At 39.9% G+C, this 22428-nt stretch overlaps 1 protein-coding gene across 2 annotated transcripts in view; it reads left to right on the forward strand.

Annotated features, from left to right (window-relative positions):
* The window catches only part of LOC133570505 (uncharacterized), a 490167-nt gene that overhangs the window by 131846 nt on the left and 335893 nt on the right, over positions 1–22428 (forward strand). The gene's annotated exons all lie outside the window — the stretch shown is intronic.

Below are 22428 nucleotides of genomic sequence, written 5' to 3' on the forward strand. Positions count from 1 at the left end.
CGGGAGAAAGCGAGGACGAAATCGGCGATCGCCTTCTAACCAACGATTGGTATGTGTTTGTTTGGCAGTAAAGGAAACTAACAACTATGAACTAGGTTTACAGCATATGAAATACATTTGGCAATAACATGCACTTTGAGAGTGCAAACAGCCCAATTTTCATCAATTAATATATTCTGTAGACATACCCTCATGTCAGCAGGCCAGGGAAGCTAGGGTCGATATTCTTCTCTTGATCATCTTCCGGACGGTGTGAGCCAAGACATCCAGGGGGTTTAGCTCGCTCGTCTGCGGGAACAAACTGCCGCCATTGCTTGCCGTGCTAGCGAGGTCCTTTGTCCCTGAATTGCTCACACACTCCGGCAGATTCAATGGGGGTCTGGCGGCAGATTTCTTTCACTTTATCGTTGGAAATGCATCTGCTTTGAGTGTCGCAGGATATCCACACATTCTTGCCATCTCTGTCGTAGCATAGCTTTCGTCGGTAAAGTGTGCGGAACAAACGTCCAATTTCTTGCCACTTTCGCATCTTTGGGCCACTGGTGCAACTTGAATCCGTCCCTGTTCGTGTTGTTACACCCTCCGACAACACACCGACGAGGCATGATGTCTCCAAGGTACGGAAAACAGTCGAAAAAACGGAAAATAACAGAGCTGATTTGACTCGGTGTTTGAGAAAATGGCGGATTGCTTCCCGATGTGACGTCACGTGGTGACGTCATTGCTCCGAGAGCGAATATTAGAAAGGCGTTTTATTCGCCAAAATTCACCCATTTAGAGTTAAAAAATATATGGTCTTTTTTCTGCAACATCAAGGTATATATTGACGCTTACATAGGTCTGATGATAATGTTCCCCTTTAAAATAAACGAAAATGAGAAGCTATATTATCTATCAACTGTTAATGCAAATGAAGATCAGTGTAAAGTTTGTCATGACGTACAAACATGGCACAAGATTCTAGGGCACTGCAACTATGAGGATGTAATCAAACTCCAAACTGTGGACAAAGGTATGGTAATTAAGGGAAATGTTGTTAAGCCAGATCAGATGTGTGAAATATGTACAAAAGGCAAGTTTACCCAAATGAGGAATAGGGAGCTAGATGCTAAAGCAAATAAACCCCTGGAGTTAATCCATACAGACCTAGCAGGGCCAATGAAAACTGAAAGCATAGAAGGACACAAATACGCACAGATGACTATTCAGGTGCTGTATTAGTATATTTTCTTAAGTCAAAAAGTGATGCAGTAGCTGCAACAGAAAAGTTCTTAGCAGATGTAGCACCCTATGGAGATGTGAAGTGTATACGTTCAGACAACGGCACTGAGTTTACAAACAGAGAGTTCCAAATGTTACTAACAAAGAACAAAATAAGACATGAGCCTTATTCACCACACCAAAATGGCACAGCAGACAGAGAATGGCGAACACTGTTTGACATGGCTAGATGCTTACTGATAGAAAGCAAACTACCAAACTATGTGTGGAACTATGCCATTCAAACAGCAGCTCATGTTAGAAACAGGTGTTACAATAGACGGACAAAGAAAACAGCATATGAGTTACTTACAGGAAAAGTACCAAATGTGTCACAAATGCAAAAGTTTGGGTCTACATGTTTTAGTTACAAACAAGAAAAAGGAAAACTAGACTCCAAAAGTGAGCAGGGCATTTTCATAGGATATGATAAAAACAGCCCAGCCTTCCTTGTATATTATCCAGAAATGGAAAAGGTCCAAAAGATCAGATTGGTGAGATTCGCAACCAAAACAAGTGTAGAGAGAGAGACACAAACTTGGGAGCCATACGCAGGACATGACATTGGAAACAGAGACAATGTAGTCTGTGACAGTGACCAGAAGGATGAAGACAGAGTTCAACCTGAAAACAAAACTGAGGATTTAAATGAGCAGGAAGATGTGGAACAGTCAGCGGCAAATGCCGAAACAGAAATCAGAAAGAATCCATTCAGGATAAAACAAAAGCCAGTTTATTTACAAGATTTTGAGACTGATGATTCATTGGACAGATTACAAACATGCGTTGATTTCTGTTATCGAGCAGTTTGTGACATTCCAGAAACTTATCAGGAAGCCGTGTTATCATCCAAGTCAATGCACTGGAAAAACGCCATGGATGAGGAGATGAACTCACTAGTGGAAAATGACACATTCCAGTTGACTGACTTACCACCAGGTAAGCGAGCTTTAAAAGCGAAGTGGGTTTATGCACTCAAAACAGACACAGATGCATCTAATAAATATAAGGCGAGATTTGTTGCCAAAGGATACGACCAGAAAGTAGGAACAGATTACGAAGCGACGTTTTCACCGACAGCTGACATGTTAAGTGTAAGAATTCTCATGCAGAAGGCGGCACAGGAGGACTTAATCTTACATCAGATGGACGTGAAGACCGCGTATCTGCACGCACCCATAGACTGTGAAATCTATTTAGAACAACCACAAGGATACGAGAAAATCTCTAACACTGGTGAAAAACTGGTATGTAAACTGAACAAATCATTGTATGGACTCAAACAGTCGGGCAGAAACTGGAATACAGTGTTACACACCCATTTATGTGAAAATGAATTGATGCAGATCATTGTGTGTATACAAGAGAAAAATATGGTCAAAAGGTAATACTTATTATTTGGGTAGATGACCTTATTTTAGTTGCTTCAAGTGAAAAATCAATGCGGGATGTAAAAAGAATGTTAACTCAGAGATTCAAAATGAAGGATTTGGGAATCCTAAAACATTTCTTAGGAATAGACTTTGCACAAACAAATGGACTAGTCAAAATGTCACAAGAGAGATATGTGAAAAAGGTTTTACAAAGGTTTGATATGGAAAATTGTAAACCAAGAGAAACTCCTTGTGAACCAAAACTTGATTACGCAGAAAATGCTGAAAAGTTGAAACAACCAAGACAGTACAGAGAAGCAGTGGGAAGTTTAATTGACTTATCCACATGCACTCGACCTGACATAAGCTTTGTTGTGAGTAAACTATCTCAAGACTTTAATGAACCTACTATGGAACATTGGAATACAGTGAAACATGTATTCAGATACCTAAAAGGTACATCAGAACAAGGACTTAACTTCAAGAAGAATGTAACTGAAAGACTCGGTCTGACAGTTTACTGTGATGCAAGTTGGGCATCAAATGAAACAGACAGACGTAGCACATCAGGCTATTGTGCAACGTTGTGTGAAGGCAGTTCATTCATTTCATGGAAGACAAGAAAACAACCAACAGTAGCTCTTTCTACCTGTGAAGCAGAGTACATTTCGTTAGCTTCAGCTATACAGGAGTGTCTTTACATTGAACAGCTACTAAAAGGACTTGATAACTATCAATATGTTAAAACAAAAGTGTACGAAGATAACCAAGGTACGATTGCACTCACTAAAAATCCTGTTAACAGACAAAGATGCAAACACATTGATGTGAAATACCATTTCATAAGAGACATTGTTGCTACTGGTAGGGTATTACTGGAATATTGCCCAACAGATCAAATGGTTGCTGATATCCTGACAAAACCAGCTACTAAACAGAAGTTGAAATGTTTTTCACAGAATATGTTTGGCATTTTGGGATAAAGACTAGAAGGAGGGATCTTAACAAAACAGGATGATGGAAGATGTTCTTGAAATATTGTTTACAAATTGGTTTAACACAGTGAGCTAATAGCGAGTGGGGGTGTTAAGATTGTATATATCTGCGCTCTTACTCTGTGGAGCTTTGTTGTAGAGGCTGGATGTTGTAGCGCATGTTCTCCACTTGGGGCGCTCTGGTGCTGTGTAGTGTTTAACACCGCAGCAGTTGTGTGTTCAACAGAAGAAGAAGAATAAAGTATCCTCGGTGAGAGGACGTTGATGATCGGACTCGATGAAAGTGTCGTTCATGTGCACGCATAAAGAGCTCCATTAAGCTCAAACACCTTAACACATACCATACCAACTTTATTTATAAAGCCCTTTAAAAAGAAGCACAGTTGAAGAACAAAGGGCTGAACACCACAAAGAAATAGAGGCAAAGCACAGACTAAAAAATAACATTTAAAACAGAAGTAAAATACACATTGATAAAGCAAATACAAATTATCCTAAGAACAATTTGTTAGATAAAAAGCAGTTAAAAAGTTAAAAACGGTTAAAAAAGTTAAAAACAGTTTACATCTCATGCTGGGTTAAAAGCCAGTGAATAAAAATGGGTTTTAAGAAGGTTCTTAAAGGCCTACTGAAAGCCACTACTACCAGTCTGATAGTTTATATATCAATGATGAAATCTTAACATTGCAACACATGCCAATGCAATTTTAAATTTCCCAGGAAACTTCCGGTTGAAAACGTCTAGGTATGATGACGTTTGCGCGTGACGTCACGGGTTGAAGTGGAAGTATTGGGACACCATTGTATCCAATACAAACAGCTCTGTTTTCATCGCAAAATTCCACAGTATTGTGGACATCTGTGTTGGTGAATCTTTTGCAATTTGTTCAATGAACAATGGAGACAGCAAAGAAGAAAGCTGTAGGTGGGATCGTGTATTAGCGTCTGGCTGCAGCAACACAACCAGGAGGACTTTGACTTGGATAGCAGATGCGTGACCGTGACTACAGCTTTGGCTTCCAAACATTTGATCTCTTGCCCGTACGTGCGTGTCGCTATGTGCATGTCACCAGAGGTGGGTAGTAACGCGCTACATTTACTCCGTTACATCTACTTGAGTAAGTTTTGGGATAAATTGTACTTCTAAGAGTAGTTTTAATGCAACTTACTTTTACTTTTACTTGAGTATATTTATAGAGAAGAAACGCTACTTTTACTCCGCTACTTTTATCTACATTCAGCTCGCTACTCGCTACTAATTTTTTATCCATCTGTTAATGCACGCTTTGTTTGTTTTGGTCTGTCAGACAGACCTTCATAGTGCCTGCGTTACTGGTGACGTTTCACTCCGTTCCACCAATAAAATGCAGTCACTAGTGACGTTCACTCCGTTCCACCAATCAAATGCAGTCACTGGTGACGTTGGACCAATCAAACAGAGCCAGGCGGTCACATGACCTGACTTAAACAAGTTGAAAAACGTATTGGGGTGTTACCATTTAGTGGTCAATTGTACGGAATAAGTACTGTACTGTGCAATCTACTAATACAAGTTCCAATCAATCAATCAAAAGTGTGAAGGAAAAAAGACCATTTTTTATTTTAACCGTACATCCCGTCAAAAGCCTAAAGACTGACTGCACAGTTCCTGTCTTCACAATAAAAGTGCCGCTCCATCGCGCCTGCGCTTTCAAAATAAGAGTCTCCGAAAGCCAGTGCAAACAAGCTAGCAAGCTACGGAGTTTGCCGCCAATGTATTTCTTGTAAAGTGTATAAAAACGAATATGGAAGCTGGACAAATAAGAAGCCAAAAACCAACCACTTTCATGTGGTATTAGACAGAAAGGAGGAACTTTTTTCCTCCTCCATTTGAAAACGTGGACGTTATCATCACTACTGTCTGATTACAATCAATGCAAGTCATCAGAATCAGGTAATACACCAACTTATACTCTTGTTTTCATGAAAGAAAGGAATATATATGTGTTAAACATGCATGTATATTCATTAAAACACCTTTAACATGTAAACAAAAATAATAAATATAAATTATATACTGTATATATCAATGTATGTATACATATATATATATATATATATATATATATATATATATATATATATATATATGTGTGTGTGTGTGTGTGTGTATGTTACTCATCAGTTACTCAGTACTTGAGTAGTTTTTTCACAACATACTTTTTACTTTTACTCAAGTAAATATTTGGGTGACTACTCCTTACTTTTACTTGAGTAATAAATCTCTAAAGTAACAGTACTCTTACTTGAGTACAATTTCTGGCTACTCTACCCACCTCTGCATGTCACGTACGTAACTTTGGGGAAATATATGTTTCTTGCTTACTTGCCAGGGTGTCGCCGAAAGCTACAATGCCTGCCGCCGCCGCGCCGCTGTCCTCACCTGTCTGGGTTGACTTCCTCCGTCTCCGGGCCGCCGACCGCATCGATGATCGGGTGAAGTCCTTCGTCGCGCCGTCGATCGCTGGAACGCAGGTGAGCACGGGTGTTGATGAGCAGATGACAGCTGGCGTAGGTGGAGAGCTAGTGTTTTTAGCACAGCTCTGTCGAGGTCCCGTAGCTAAGTTAGCGTCAATGGCGTTGTTAGCAACAGCTTTGCTAGGCTTCGACAGGCGGTACAGCATTAACCGTGTGGTTACAGGTCCAGGGTTTGGTAGTATTGTTGATATTCTGTCTATCCTTCCAATCAGGGGCTTATTTATTTTGTTTCTATCTGCAGTTAAGCATGATGCTATCACGTTAGCTTCGTAGCTAAAGTGTTTTGCCGATGTATTGTCGTGGAGATAAAAGTCACTGTGAATGTCCATTTCGCGTTCTCGACTCTCATTTTCAAGAGGATATAGTTTCCGAGGTGGTTTAAAATACAAATCCGTGATCCACAATAGTAAAAGGAGAACGTGTGGAATCCAATGAGCCCTTGTACCTAAGTTACGGTCAGAGGGAAAAAAAGATGCGTCCTGCACTGCACTCTAATCCTTCACTCTCACGTTCCTCATCCACAAATCTTTCATCCTGGCTCAAATTAATGGGGTAATCGTCGCTTTCTCGGTCCCAATCGCTCTCGCTGCTGGTGTAAACAATGTGCAGATGTGAGGAGCTCTACAACCTGTGACGTCACGCTACTTCCGGTACAGGTAAGGCTTTTTTTTATCAGCGACCAAAAGTTGCAAACTTTATCGTCGATGTTCTCTACTAAATCCTTTCAGCAAAAATATGGCAATATTGCGAAATGATCAAGTATGACACATAGAATGGATCTGCTATCCCCGTTGAAATAAGAACATTTCATTTCAGCAGGCCTTCAAACAGCTCTGCTTGTGTGCAAGTGTTTCATTGGTCTTGTGCCAAAGTACATCTCTGACATGTGAGAGCCATATGAAGCATCTCCTGCTCTGGGAACTTCAATGAGTGGTCTCCTGTTGGTACCTAGAGTCAGGGTCAACCATCATTTGTCTTATGTTATAATCTAAATTGAAGTGTTTTTATACTTCCAACGTGTGTAGATGAGATATTTGTCAGTTTTCTTATTGGTTTAGTAAGTGTTTTCAGGCTGGATTTGAACTTTGCCAATGTTAATGCCTGTCTCACATCTTTAGGAATATGATTGTAGATTTTAGGAGCATAAAAGTGAAACATGACTCCGGCCACCAGCAGGAGAACACTCACTGAGGTTCCCAGAGCTGGGAATGGTTCATGTGACTCTAGCATGTCATAGAAGAAGATGAACATATACTAGTACAACAGCAGAGATGTTTTACACTCTATTCTTCTGAGCAAACTACTAATATGCTCATATTTGCGGGTTGTGTCAGGACTGGAGCAGCAGCATTGTGGATGTACTGCAGCTGCTCTACAGCTTGTTTAGAGAGCCCAGTGAGACGCTCTCAACTGCTGGAGACAACAGCATGGATGATTGACAATTTCTGTCATAATAATGCTTTCCATTATTCCATCTCATTTGAAATATTTCCATTACTTCAAATTAATTACAACAATTATTATTCAAAGTTGCAGCCACAGAAATTTGAGTTCCATCCACCCATTGATTTTTTTTTCTTTAAAGAGGAACATTATCAGCAGACCTATGTAAGCGTCAATATATACCTTGATGTTGCAGAAAAAAGACCATATATTTTTTTGACCGATTTCCGAACTCTAAATGGGTGAATTTTGGCGAATTCAACGCCTTTCTATTATTCGCTCTCGGAGCGATGACGTCACGTTGTGACGTCACATCGGGAAGCAATCCGCCATTTTCTCAAACACCGAGTCAAATCAGCTCTGTTATTTTCCGTTTTTTCGACTGTTTTCCGTACCTTGGAGACATCATGCCTCGTCGGTGTGTTGTCGGAGGGTGTAACAACACCAACAGGGACGGATTCAAGTTGCACCAGTGGCCCAAAGATGCCAAAGTGGCAAGAAATTGGACGTTTGTCCCGCACACTTTACCGACGAAAGCTATGCTACGACAGAGATGGCAAGAATGTGTGGATATCCTGCGACACTCAAAGCAGATGCATTTCCAATCATAAAGTCAAAGAAATCTGCCGCCAGACCCCCATTGAATCTGCCGGAGTGTGTGAGCTATTCAGGGACAAAGGACCTCGGTAGCACGGCAAGCAATGGCGGCAGTTTCTTCCCGCAGATGAGCGAGTTAAACCCCCTGGATGTCTTGGCTCACACCGTCCCTTATGCCACCGAAGATGATCAAGAGAAGAATATCGACCCTAGCTTCCCTGGCCTGCTGACATCAACTCCAAAACTGGATGGATCAGCTTTCAGGAAAAGAAAGCGGATGAGGGTATGTCTACAGAATATATTAATTGATGAAAACTGGGCTGTCTGCACTCTCAAAGTGCATGTTGTTGCCAAATGTATTTCATATGCTGTAAACCTAGTTCATAGTTGTTAGTTTCCTTTAATGCCAAACAAACACATACCAATCGTTGGTTAGAAGGCGATCGCCGAATTCGTCCTCGCTTTCTCCCGTGTCGCTGGCTGTCGTGTCGTTTTCGTCGGTTTCGCTTGCATACGGTTCAAACCGATATGGCTCAATAGCTTCAGTTTCTTCTTCAATTTGGTTTTCGCTACCTGCCTCCACACTACAACCATCCGTTTCAATACATGCGTAATCTGTTGAATCGCTTAAGCCGCTGAAATCCGAGTCTGAATCCGAGCTAATGTCGCTATAGCTTGCTGTTCTACCCGCCATGTTTGTTTGTGTTGGCATCACTATGTGACGTCACAGGAAAATGGACGGGTGTATATAACGATGGTTAAAATCAGGCACTTTGAAGCTTTTTTTAGGGATATTGCGTGATGGGTCAAATTTTGAAAAAAACTTTGAAAAATAAAATAAGCCACTGGGAACTGATTTTTAATGGTTTTAACCCTTCTGAAATTGTGATAATGTTCCCCTTTAAACATGTCTAAACCATTTTTAAATACAAACAAAATGAATACAGCTCCATTATTCACAACACATTTTAAAAACTAATAGTCAAAATTGCCCATAAAGAAACATGATGGGGGTGATTTATTTGAATATACAATAGTACATTTAGCATTTCCAAATGATCAAATGGAAAGACTTACAAAACATGCTGGTGTAATAGTATATTGTATTTCTTCTTTTTATATTTCACCATTTTTTAAAGATGTCATCAAAATTGGAGTGTTGCAATTATTTACAGTTAAACTATGATGTCATTAACCTTGATCTCATTTGAAATAATGTGTAGTTGTGATTAGTCATCAGATAATATCATCCATATTACATCTTCTGTTATTCCCAACACTAACGCTGGTGGAAGACGTCATTCTTGAAATGGTAGAAGTCAGTCCTGACAGCATTTCAGAGCAAGGCATGTTTTCATTCAATCTCTTCTCAGCCTTTTTCTGCTTTATAATGAAGGTGAGACAGATTCAAACTTCAACTTCTAAATGACTCATTTTTACATTTGTCTGACTACACTGTGACAACTAAATGAACACACATATTGGAAAATAACTCCATAAGTTGACTTATGGTAGTAGTACAGGTTGAGTTATGGTAGTAGTTAAGTTGACTTGTGATAGTAGTACAGGTTGAGTTATGGTAGTATTTAAGTTGACTTATGGTAGTAGTACAGGTTGAGTTATGGTAGTAGTTAAGTTGACTTATGGTAGTAGTACAGGTTGAGTTATGGTAGTTGTTGAGTTGACTTATGATAGTAGTACAGGTTGAGTTATGGTAGTAGTTAAGTTGACTTATGATAGTAGTACAGGTTGAGTTATGGTAGTATTTAAGTTGACTTATGGTAGTAGTACAGGTTGAGTTATGGTAGTAGTTAAGTTGACTTATGGTAGTAGTACAGGTTGAGTTATGGTAGTAGTTAAGTTGACTTATGGTAGGAGTACAGGTTGAGTTATGGTAGTAGTTAAGTTGACTTATGGTAGGAGTACAGGTTGAGTTATGGTAGTAGTTAAGTTGACTTGTGATAGTAGTACAGGTTGAGTTATGGTAGTAGTTAAGTTGACTTATGGTAGTAGTACAGGTTGAGTTATGGTAGTTGTTGAGTTGACTTATGATAGTAGTACAGGTTGAGTTATGGTAGTAGTTAAGTTGACTTGTGATAGTAGTACAGGTTGAGTTATGGTAGTAGTTACGTTGACTTATGGTAGTAGTACAGGTTGAGTTATGGTAGTTGTTGAGTTGACTTATGATAGTAGTACAGATTGAGTTATAGTAGTAGTTAAGTTGACTTATGATAGTAGTACAGGTTGAGTTATGGTAGTAGTTAAGTTGACTTATGGTAGTAGTACAGGTTGAGTTATGGTAGTAGTTAAGTTGACTTATGGTAGTAGTACAGGTTGAGTTATGGTAGTATTTAAGTTGACTTACGGTAGTAGTACAGGTTGAGTTATGGTAGTTGTTGAGTTGACTTATGATAGTAGTACAGGTTGAGTTATGGTAGTAGTTAAGTTGACTTATGGTAGTAGTACAGGTTGAGTTATGGTAGTAGTTTAGTTGACTTATGATAGTAGTACAGGTTGAGTTATGGTAGTAGTTAAGTTGACTTATGGTAGTAGTACAGGTTGAGTTATGGTAGTTGTTGAGTTGACTTATGATAGTAGTACAGGTTGAGTTATGGTAGTAGTTAAGTTGACTTATGGTAGTAGTACAGGTTGAGTTATGGTAGTAGTTAAGTTGACTTATGGTAGTAGTACAGGTTGAGTTATGGTAGTAGTTAAGTTGACTTGTGATAGTAGTACAGGTTGAGTTATGGTAGTATTTAAGTTGACTTATGGTAGTAGTACAGGTTGAGTTATGGTAGTAGTTAAGTTGACTTATGGTAGTAGTACAGGTTGAGTTATGGTAGTTGTTGAGTTGACTTGTGATAGTAGTACAGGTTGAGTAATGGTAGTAGTTAAGTTGACTTATGGTAGTAGTACAGGTTGAGTTATGGTAGTTGTTGAGTTGACTTGTGATAGTAGTACAGGTTGAGTAATGGTAGTAGTTAAGTTGACTTATGGTAGTAGTACAGGTTGAGTTATGGTAGTAGTTAAGTTGACTTATGATAGTAGTACAGGTTGAGTTATGGTAGTAGTTAAGTTGACTTATGGTAGTAGTACAGGTTGAGTTATGGTAGTAGTTAAGTTGACTTGTGATAGTAGTACAGGTTGAGTTATGGTAGTATTTAAGTTGACTTATGGTAGTAGTACAGGTTGAGTTATGGTAGTAGTTAAGTTGACTTATGGTAGTAGTACAGGTTGAGTTATGGTAGTTGTTGAGTTGACTTGTGATAGTAGTACAGGTTGAGTAATGGTAGTAGTTAAGTTGACTTATGGTAGTAGTACAGGTTGAGTTATGGTAGTTGTTGAGTTGACTTGTGATAGTAGTACAGGTTGAGTAATGGTAGTAGTTAAGTTGACTTATGGTAGTAGTACAGGTTGAGTTATGGTAGTAGTTAAGTTGACTTATGATAGTAGTACAGGTTGAGTTATGGTAGTAGTTAAGTTGACTTATGGTAGTAGTTAAGTTGACTTATGATAGTAGTACAGGTTGAGTTATGGTAGTAGTTAAGTTGACTTATGGTAGTAGTTAAGTTGACTTATGATAGTAGTACAGGTTGAGTTATGGTAGTAGTTAAGTTGACTTATGGTAGTAGTACAGGTTGAGTTATGGTAGTAGTTAAGTTGACTTATGATAGTAGTACAGGTTGAGTTATGGTAGTAGTTAAGTTGACTTATGGTAGTAGTTAAGTTGACTTATGATAGTAGTACAGGTTGAGTTATGGTAGTAGTTAAGTTGACTTATGGTAGTAGTACAGGTTGAGTTATGGTAGTAGTTAAGTTGACTTATGGTAGTAGTACAGGTTGAGTTATGGTAGTTGTACAGCCTTTACCTTTAAGCTGATAGTGAGGGTGACTGTGTTGACTAGTTTGAGGCGTGCAAATGATTGAATGTGTTAATATGTTTGGATATGACAATCTCTTTATTTGAAGCTATGAAAAGGAGATGAAATGTAGGCTATAGAACATCATGTATGAATGGAACATTGTCACCACACGCACGGCCAAAAACTGTTTGTGTCCTCCATGCAATCGCCCCTAACCCTAACCTAGTAAATATGTATATTATAAAGAGGGGCTAATCTATGGGATTATTAACAAGTAGAAATACAAATATGGAATACTTCCATATTTTAAACTATCTAATCTATAAATGTAGAAGCATATTAAAAAGATAGTTACACAAACAACAATGATGTCACACATGTTATATGTGCTGATGTTGTTAGAAAGTCAACATTAAAGTCTTGACAGTTTATTTCAAATCCTGCAGTTTCATTTGCTGCTGCTGTTCTCACCAGCACACTTGTGTTTCTTACACTGGTACTTAGAAGACAATCTTTCACCACACACACTGCAACTACACACTTTCTCTCCTGGGTGTCTTCTCATGTGTCTTTTCAAAGATTGCCTTTGTGTAAAACCTTTACCACAAGTTGAACAAGAAAAAGGTTTTTCACCAGTGTGTTTTCTCATGTGCATTTTCACACTCTGACTTTGTGTAAACTCTTTACCACAAGTTGAACAGGAAAAAGGTTTTTCACCAGTGTGTGTTCTCATGTGTACTTTCAAATATTGACTTTTAGTAAAACCTTTACCACAGTTTGAACAGGAAAAGGGTTTTTCACCAGTGTGTGTTCTCATGTGTCCTTTCAAATGTTGACTTTGTGTAAAACCTTTACCACAGGTTGAACAGGAAAAGGGTTTTTCACCAGTGTGTGTTCTCAAGTGTTTTTTGAAAGATTGCCATTGTGTAAAACCTTTACCACAGATTGAACAAGAAAAAGTTTTTTCACTAGTGTGTGTTCTCATGTGTACTTTCAATGTGTGACTTTCTACAAAACCTTTACTACAGATTGAACAGATAAAAGTTTTTTCTCCAGTGTGTGTTCTCATGTGTCTTTTCAGATCACTATGGTATTTAAAAGTTTTGTGACAGTGAGAACATGTGAAGTGAGTGTTGTCAGTGTGACATGTCTTATTATCTTTAGAGTCTTCATCATCAGTGTCAGGAGAGTGTGACGTTGTGTCCTCACTATCTGATAGTGGAGCTAAGATCTTGTCTGCTTGTGATCCTCCACAGTGGTCTCCATCAGCTTCTGTTGTCATGTGTTGTGTTGAGCTGCTGCTTGGAGGCTCCGCCTCTCTCTTCTCCTCACTTTCACCTTTGACCTCATCATCTTCACTCTTCACAGGGACACCAGTCACTGGGAACTCCACCAGTCCTTCAATATGATCTCCTTCCTGACTGATGCTGTGTTCCTCCTCTTCCTCTTTAATGTGAGGGCTCAGTGGGTCCACCGCTTCCTCTTTAAAGTAATGGGTCAGTGGGTCCTCCTCTTCTTCTTTAAAATGGGAGATGAGTGGGTATTCCTCTTCCTTCTTAATGTGGGAGGGCTGTGGCTCCATCCTGAAGCTCCACTGCTGTTGCTCAGGATGAAGATGTTCTTCACAGACGTCTGCAAGACAAACACACCATCTCTGCTCAGTCACACAATGCATTCAGTACTTTTACATGCACTTAGGAAAAACAAGTTCTCGTATGAACTGTCTTGAAATCTCAGTGACGCACAAACACGCTGCTCTTTACAACATTATGCACAGGAAAATAAAAACAAACCAGGACGACAGGACTTTTTACTATGGATAGACGATATGGTTTAAAATTGATTTTGCGATATATTATTTCATATAGAATTACTAATAGAACCATTTTAAAACAGGCTACACAGGCTCCTAATTTAGTTGCTGAAATATGCAGTAAAATATTACATCATTTGCAGTATTATTTTCTCAAAGAAAGTAACCAGATATTAACAGTAAATAAACAAGTACATTAATAATAATTGTTTGGACAAAATAATACAATTATAAATGACACAATATGTTACTGCATATGTCAGCTGCCAAATTAGGAGCCTTTGTAACCAGTTGTGAAATTCTTCTATTATCAATCATATACCAAATGATATATCAAAACATATATTGTTATTAGGATATAGATTTGAGGTCATATCGCCCATACCAAACATTGGTTCACCGAGTCATTTTGTTTGGCCCACCAAATATATTTATTTTTTATATTCTTCAGATGTGTGTGTATTAAGGGTGTAACAGTAAGTGTATTTGTATTGAACCGTTTCGGTACGGGGGGTTCGGTTTGGTTCGGCGGTGTACCGAACGAGTTTCCACAGGAACATATTAAGTAGCGCACCGCACGTTGTGTAAACAATGCACACCGAGGCACAACACACGGCATGCTAGCAGCGACCGGGCTACTACAACATGTAAAAGCCAGAGCTGGAAGACCCTCTTTCCTCGTTAAGATCTCCCGTTTGGGAACACTTCGGCTTTGCGGTGCGATACAACAATGGATAACATTGCTTCAACGAAGAGAAAGACGAACAAACACAGCTACCACCACATTCAAGCAGCCTCTCCTCGGCAAGTCATGCAGGGCTAAAGCAATAACGAATGCCGTTGGTGTTTTTATAGCAGCAGTTTTAAGACCATATTGCATTAAAATCTATATTTTGAGCCACTTCTATGGTGGAAGAACAATGAGCCCATATATATCCCCTTACTGCCAAGTTAGCCAGGCACTACCTCGCCATACCTGCTACCTCCGTGCCCAGCGAAAGGGTATTTTCCACAGCTGGAGACATTGTAACTGCAAGCAGGTCTGCTATTAAGCACACAATGTGGATAAACTGATTTTTCTGGCAAAAAACATGAAGATTGAGTGAAAGTCACCAGGGTTAAAGGCTGAGGGGGGAAAAGAAAAGTTAATCTGAGGATGAGTTGACTTGAAACTGTTTAATGTTGCACTTTTTGTATGTAGAAGAAAAGTTTTGTCATTTTATTTAATCTGAGCAACAACTTGAAGCAGTTTAATGTTGCACTTTATATGTAGAAAGGTTTTGTTAAGAAACCAAGTCTGAGCCTTATCTTATTTAGTTTTCATTTTATATATATATATATATATATATATATATATATATATATATATATATATATATATATGTCCAGAGTCGGGACCCGGGGTGGACCTGTGCATCGGTTCGGGACATCTCTGCGCTGCTGATCCGTCTCCGCTCGGGATGGTCTCCGGCTGGCCCCACTATGTACTGGACTCTCACTATTATGTTAGATCTACTATGGACTGGACTTTCACAATATTATACTAGACCCACTCGACGTCCATTGCATCCGGTCTCCCCTAGAGGGGGGCGGGGGGTCACCCACATCTGCGGTCCTCTCATTCACATCAACGTCCCACTGGGTTGTGAGTTTTTCCTTGCCCTTTTGTGGGCTCTGAACCAAGGATGTTGTTGTGGCTTGTGCAGCCCTTTGAGACACTTGTGATTTAGGGCTATATAAATAAACATTGATTGATTGATTGATATATGTTGACCACATTAACCCTGGCAATGGACCCTGTGTGTATATGTATGTTATTGTTATGCTTAGCATTCATGACTGCCTGCTGTTGCACTGATCAGCCTAGTGGTGGCTCACATCCATCACTCACAGAGCTATTTTAAAGCAATGTTAAAAGGATAAAGCCATTGTTTACACATTTTGGCAAATAAATAACCAGAAAATGTATATTTTGTTGTTTTCTTACCGTACCAAAAATGAACCGAACCGTGACCTCTAAACCGAGGTACGTACCGAACCGAAATTTTTGTGTACCGTTACACCCTTAGTGTATATGTTTAAAATGTGGTACTCCTGTTCTACATCACGTGGAATTGTCATGTCATGGGGATGGTGTGCTTTTAACTAAGGGTGTGACGATACGGTCAGCTCACCAAAGAATACTCGATATTGGTTTTAGGAGAACGAGACGATATTCTAGTGGTTAACATGATTCTTACACATATGTGTACTTCATGTGTATATGAATGTACTTTCCCTTGTGTGCTTAGTTTTTACTGTAACTTCATTGTGGATAATATCTATAAACAACCTTTTTCATCTTTAATTTGAAGGACTGTTTACTTATCTGACAAATTCAAAGGAAACTGCACTTTTTTTAAATGTCGCCTATCATTCACAATCCTTATGTAAGACATATGTTTTTCATTTTCATGAATTATAATTAGTGAAGAAACATGAGCAAAAATCAGCTAACATTGGAGTCAATGGGAGCTCCTCTATTAGACCCACAAAGTCCTCCAAATAACCATCCAAAAACTGCCAACAATACTCCATTTACATTTTGTGACCTGAATAATAACCAAGTATTAGCGATATTGTTATTATAAGCGCTAACGTTAAGGACCTACTTTTAGCGGCGCATTGATCACAGAAATAACTAGCTTATGCTGCTATATTGACATACTGAGCTGCTTTATCGCCTCTAAGATGGTGAAAGCTAATTCTAGATTATAAATCATGCCTCTCATTTATATGGTGAAGGTTGTGGACATAAACCGAGAACTTGGTCAACTTTGACATTCAACTTAGACCTGAAGATGGCAAGAAAGACACGGAAATATGCTCTTTTGCACCCACCCTTTTTTAACCCTTTGTGAGGATTAATTCTTCATCTAAAGGGGAAGATATGAACATCTCATCAGTCGGCATCCCAGTGAGAGCAGACATTGTATGCTTAAAATGAGCAAGATATGTAAATATGACATGTTATTAAGAATGTTACTACATTACATATATACTTACAGTGTGTATTTAAAATGTTGATGAAGGTTTTAGGATGTTATTTAGAGCACTTTATAGGCAGAATAGAGCGGCTACTAATGACTCAATTGTTAGCTAACTTTTGCGAAGGTTTATTTTCTATTGAGGATGCATTAACCATCGACCTGCTCAGTGGCCTTGGGGTTAGAGTGTCTGCCCTGACACTGGAAAGTCGGGAGTTCAAACCCCAGCCGAGTCATACCAAAGACTATAAAAATGGGACCCATTGCCTCCTTGCTTGGCACTCAGCATCAAGGGTTGGGGGTTAAATCACCAAATGATTCCCGAGCGCGGCCTCCACTGCTCACACCTCCCAGGGGGTGAACTTGGGGATGGGTCAAATGCAGAGGATCATTTCACCACACCTAGTGTGGGACTACCGTTGGGACCTGAACTTTAACTTACATAGGGACTGTGAATGATTCCAAAAAGTGCAGTTCCCCTTGAAATGAGAAAACAGAACAAAAACATATCATGTGAAGTGAAATATATTTATATAGCGCTTTTCTCTAGTGACTCAAAGCGCTTTACATAGTGAAACCCAATACCTAAGTTACATTTAAACCAATGTTAACTGGGAGCAGGTGAGTAAAATGTCTTGCCCAAGGACACAACAGCTACGATGGCAGAAGCTGGGATCGAACCTGGAACCCTCAAGTTGCTGGCACGGCCACTCTACCAACCGAACTATACTGCCCCAAGAAACAAGAACAGAATATATTATTAATAAAATGCCTCATAGCAAATGTGATGAATTCATCTTATTACTGTCCTTTTTCGGGCTTTCCCTTTTAAAGGGCAAAGTCCTCGCAGGGTCTTTTGTCCTAATGACTGTCTGGTTAAACGGAGGAGACTATAATTTAAGAAAACTAGTTATTTATAAATGGACTAGAATAAGTCACTCATTTTTACAAGTAGCTAAAGTTGGGATATAATTAAGATAATGAAGGATGACGTGATTAAGAAATGTTTAATATAGATTAGAATAGGCCGTGCAACTAATCAAATGTCCTGAGTTCCAGTTGAAACTGGGTGCAAGTTCATGCCCACGCACATACACTCTTATCGCCCACATTCTTGCCACGGTTTACGTGGCTTCTTGGCCCAGGTCTGAAGGACAACACCAGATATGAAGTCAGAGTCCAAGGAGAAAAAAGCAGCAGTCAGTGTTGCACAGAAGGAACCTTCCTGGTGTTACCTGACGGCACGACCACCAAGCTGCGACACCACTACAAAGGCTCCTCCATGCTCGTGCTCGTACCACAGCCTGAAGTAGCAGCAATGGCCGACATCTACTGGGTACGCCTCCTCCCGGGAAGGAATGAAGGACAAGGACTGCTCCAACTGTTCTATCAGTGAAAGCCCTGGCTGACTGAGCTGCGTCCGTATGTACCGCCACCTGTTATGATCACCAGTCAGACGACTCATACCAGGAGGCCTTAGACTTCTATATATGTTGGAAGTCAGGGTGTGGCTGATCATGTTGACCTTTCATTGCAACAACTAGCATGGTTTAAGATGAACACCATTGCTGTCCCACATTGTTCCCTTGCTCTCTGTCCCGCCTACCAAGCCAAAGACTTAGGTCCAATGACGAAACAGGGCGTAGCTGCCGCTGATTGGACCGACACGCAAATACCACATTTTCAACACTCCCTGTTGTCGGTTAAAAACATAGCTATGGGCTGCACTTTGGACACACCTGCTGTAGGAGCTAGCAGCTACACAACAGCTAAGCTAAAACAGCACATTTAAGCATATCAAATAATTATAGTTGCTTAATACGTACACAAAGTCTCCAAAACAGAAGTCGGATAGAAAATATCCAGTAACAAACCTGTCCGCATCGTTCAACTTTCTACGCCATGAGCTTGACTAATGAATTATTGTGGCCACTAGGTGTTGTGAAAGATCAAATCGAACAATTGCAAAAGCATCCGTCATAAGGTTAGTGTTTTTATTGTAGTAATTGTTGTAACAATATGTATAAGCATCCTCAGCCTTCCCGGGAAGGTCTATTCAGGGGTACTGGAGAGGAGTTTACACCGGATAGTCTAACCTCGGATTCAGGAGGAACAGTGTGGTTTTCGTCCTGGTGGAGGAACTGTGGACCAGGTCTATACTCTCCGCAGGGTCCTTGAGGGTGCATAGGAGGTTGCCCAACCAGTCTACATGTGCTTTGTGGACTTGGAGAAGGCATTCAGCCGTGTCCCTCGGGAAGTCCTGTGGGGAGTGCTCAGAGAGTATGGGGTATCGGACTGTCTGATTCTGGCGGTCCGTTCCCTGTACGATCAGTGTCAGAGCTTGGTCCGCATTGCCGGCAGTAAGTCGGACACGTTTCCAGTCAGGGTTGGACTCCGCCAAGGCACCGATTCTGTTCATAGCTTTTATGGACAGAATTACTAGGCGCAGTCAAGGCGTTGAGGGGATCTGGTTTGGTGGCTGCAGGATTAGGTCTCTGCTTTTTGCAGATGATGTGGTCCTGATGGCTTCATCTGGCCAGGATCTTCAGGGGGGATGAGAATCAGCACCTCCAAGTCCGAGTCCATGGTTCTCGCCCGGAAAAGGGTGGAGTGCCGTCTCCGGGTTGGGGAGGAGACCCTGCCCCAAGTGGAGGAGTTCAAGTACCTCAGAGTCTTGTTCACGAGTGAGGGAAGAGTGGATCGTGAGATGGACAGGCGGATCGGTGCGGCGTCTTCAGTAATGCGGACGCTGTATCGATCCGTTGTGGTGAAGAAGAAGCTGAGCCGGAAAGCAAAGCTCTCAATTTACCGGTCGATCTACGTTCCCATCCTCACCTATGGTCATGAACTTTGGGTCATGACCGAAAGGACAAAATCACGGGTACAAGCGGCCCAAATGAGTTTCCTCCGCCGGGTGGCGGGGCTCTCTCTTAGAGATAGGGTGAGAAGCTCTGTCATCCGGGAGGAGCTCAAAGTAAAGCCGCTGCTCCTCCACATCGAGAAGAGCCAGATGAGGTGGTTCGGGCATTTGGTCAGGATGCCACCCGAACGCCTCCCTAGGGAGGTGTTATGGGCACGTACGACCGGTAGGAGGCCACGGGGAAGACCCAGGACACGTTGGGTAGAATTTGTTTCCCGGCTGGCCTGGGAACGCCTCGCGATGCACTGGGAAGAGCTGGACGAAGCGGCTGGGGAGAGGGAAGTCTGGGCTTCCCTGCTTAGACTGCTGCCCCCGCGACCCGACCTCGGATAAGCAGAAGAAGATGGATGGATGGATGTGTAACACAACTTGATGTTTCTTGAATGTTGATGTTATCGCTCCTTCTCCTCTTTTGTTGGACAAAGTTCCTCCTCATACTCTGCTATCGTTTTTTTTTTCTAACATCACAAATATTTCTTCAACGGCAGCAGTTAGTCGCTGATTCACCAACACTCACATCATTTGTACTGTAGACATGTTCACACAATAATAACACTTTACACTTACATTGGATCTCTGCTTAATGTAGACATGTTCACACAATAATAACACTTTACACTTACATTGGATCTCTGCTTAATGTAGACATGTTCACACAATAATAACACTTTACACTTACATTGGATCTCTGCTTAATGTAGACATGTTCACACAATAATAACACTTTACACTTACATTGGATCTCTGCTTAATGTAGACATGTTCACACAATAATAACACTTTACACTTACATTGGATCTCTGCTTAATGTAGACATGTTCACACAATAATAACACTTTACACTTACATTGGATCTCTGCTTAATGTAGACATGTTCACACAATAATAACACTTTACACTTACATTGGATCTCTGCTTAATGTAGACATGTTCACACAATAATAACACTTTACACTTACATTGGATCTCTGCTTAATGTAGACATGTTCACACAATAATAACACTTTACACTTACATTGGATCTCTACTTAATGTAGACATGTTCACACAATAATAACACTTTACACTTACATTGGATCTCTACTTAATGTAGACATGTTCACACAATAATAACACTTTACACTTACATTGGATCTCTGCTTTGATGTGTCGATCACTTCCGCCTCTCTTTGTTAGCAGCTAACAAGCTAAGCTAAGCAGCAGGCTAGGCTAGCAGGTCAAAGTGCACTCAGACTAATGTATCCGCATACAAACAATGAATAAGGACGTTTACTCTGTTAAACGACATACATGTGCACATGGACGTTGTAATTAAGACCAAGAAACCATAATAACCAAAACAAGGTATTCTCCGTCAGACGCCAGCTTGTTTTGTTCTTCCTCCTGTGTGACGTCATCGAGGTGTTCTCAACCGCGGAACAAATGTTGTCCAAACACGTGTTTCACTGGGACAATAGTGAGTGGTGCACACTTCCTTCGCCCAGCCACAGAACAATAGAAAGTCCCATTTAAGAGTTGCTGGTGTAACAAGAAGAAGAATATATTCCACTCCTCTCTTGTACATGCGGCTTATGAGGTAATATACATTATATATGTTTATATTATTTACCTGTTATGTTGTTCGAAGCTAACGTGCTAGCGTTAGCCAGCTAGCAGGCATTTGTAGCAAATGCGAGCGTCTGAGGAGTGTATTTTATATGTTCTCTATGACAATTATATTGACTTATTTAATACCTTAACTGTTTTTTTGCTGTATAGTACAGTCACGCTTAACATCATTAAATAGTTGTTACTAGAAAGGAACAAACGTCTCGTAATTTAAGTCTGGAATAAGTCACATGGTATAATAATAATAATAAAACATTTTATTTGGTATAGCACTTTTCAGTGTACTCAAAGACGCTTTACAGGATAACAATTTAAATTATTATTATTATGACAGTGTAATATAATGTATTACACATACATTGCAGTAGTCTACTTTGTGTTGGTGCTAACTTTATTAGCAATAAATACAAATTATGTTGTTTGCACGCACTTCTATTACCTTGATGACATCCATCCATCCATTTTCCTACCGCTTGTCTTTTTTTGGGATTGGGGGGGAGGGGGGGTGCTGGAGTCTATCTCAGCTGCATTCGGGCGGACATATGAAAATTCAATCAACTGATGCTTGTTATTACGAATACACTATTTGCACAATTGTAAATGATTATATACATATATTATATATGTAAGTAAATATTTAATGAAATAAATGTTAAATAATAAAAATGGCTTTAATATACTGTACACAAATTGAACATGCATCAATATTTTGTTTGTAATCGAATCATGAGGTACCCAAATATTCTCAAAAAAAAAAAAGATATATATGTATATATATATATATATATATATATATATATATATATATATATATATATATATATATATATATATATATATATATATATATACTATCTTTCCAAAAGTATTTGGCCACCTGCCTTTACTCACATAAGAACTTGAAGTGCCATCCCATGGAATTGTCCAAAATGTTTTGGTATCCTGGAGCATTCAAAGTTCCTTTCACTGGAACTAAGGGGCCAAGCCCAACTCCTGAAAAACCAACCCCACAC

The sequence above is a fragment of the Nerophis lumbriciformis genome, linkage group LG28 (genome assembly GCF_033978685.3).
Source record: "Nerophis lumbriciformis linkage group LG28, RoL_Nlum_v2.1, whole genome shotgun sequence".
NCBI classification, from domain to species: Eukaryota; Metazoa; Chordata; class Actinopteri; order Syngnathiformes; family Syngnathidae; genus Nerophis; species Nerophis lumbriciformis.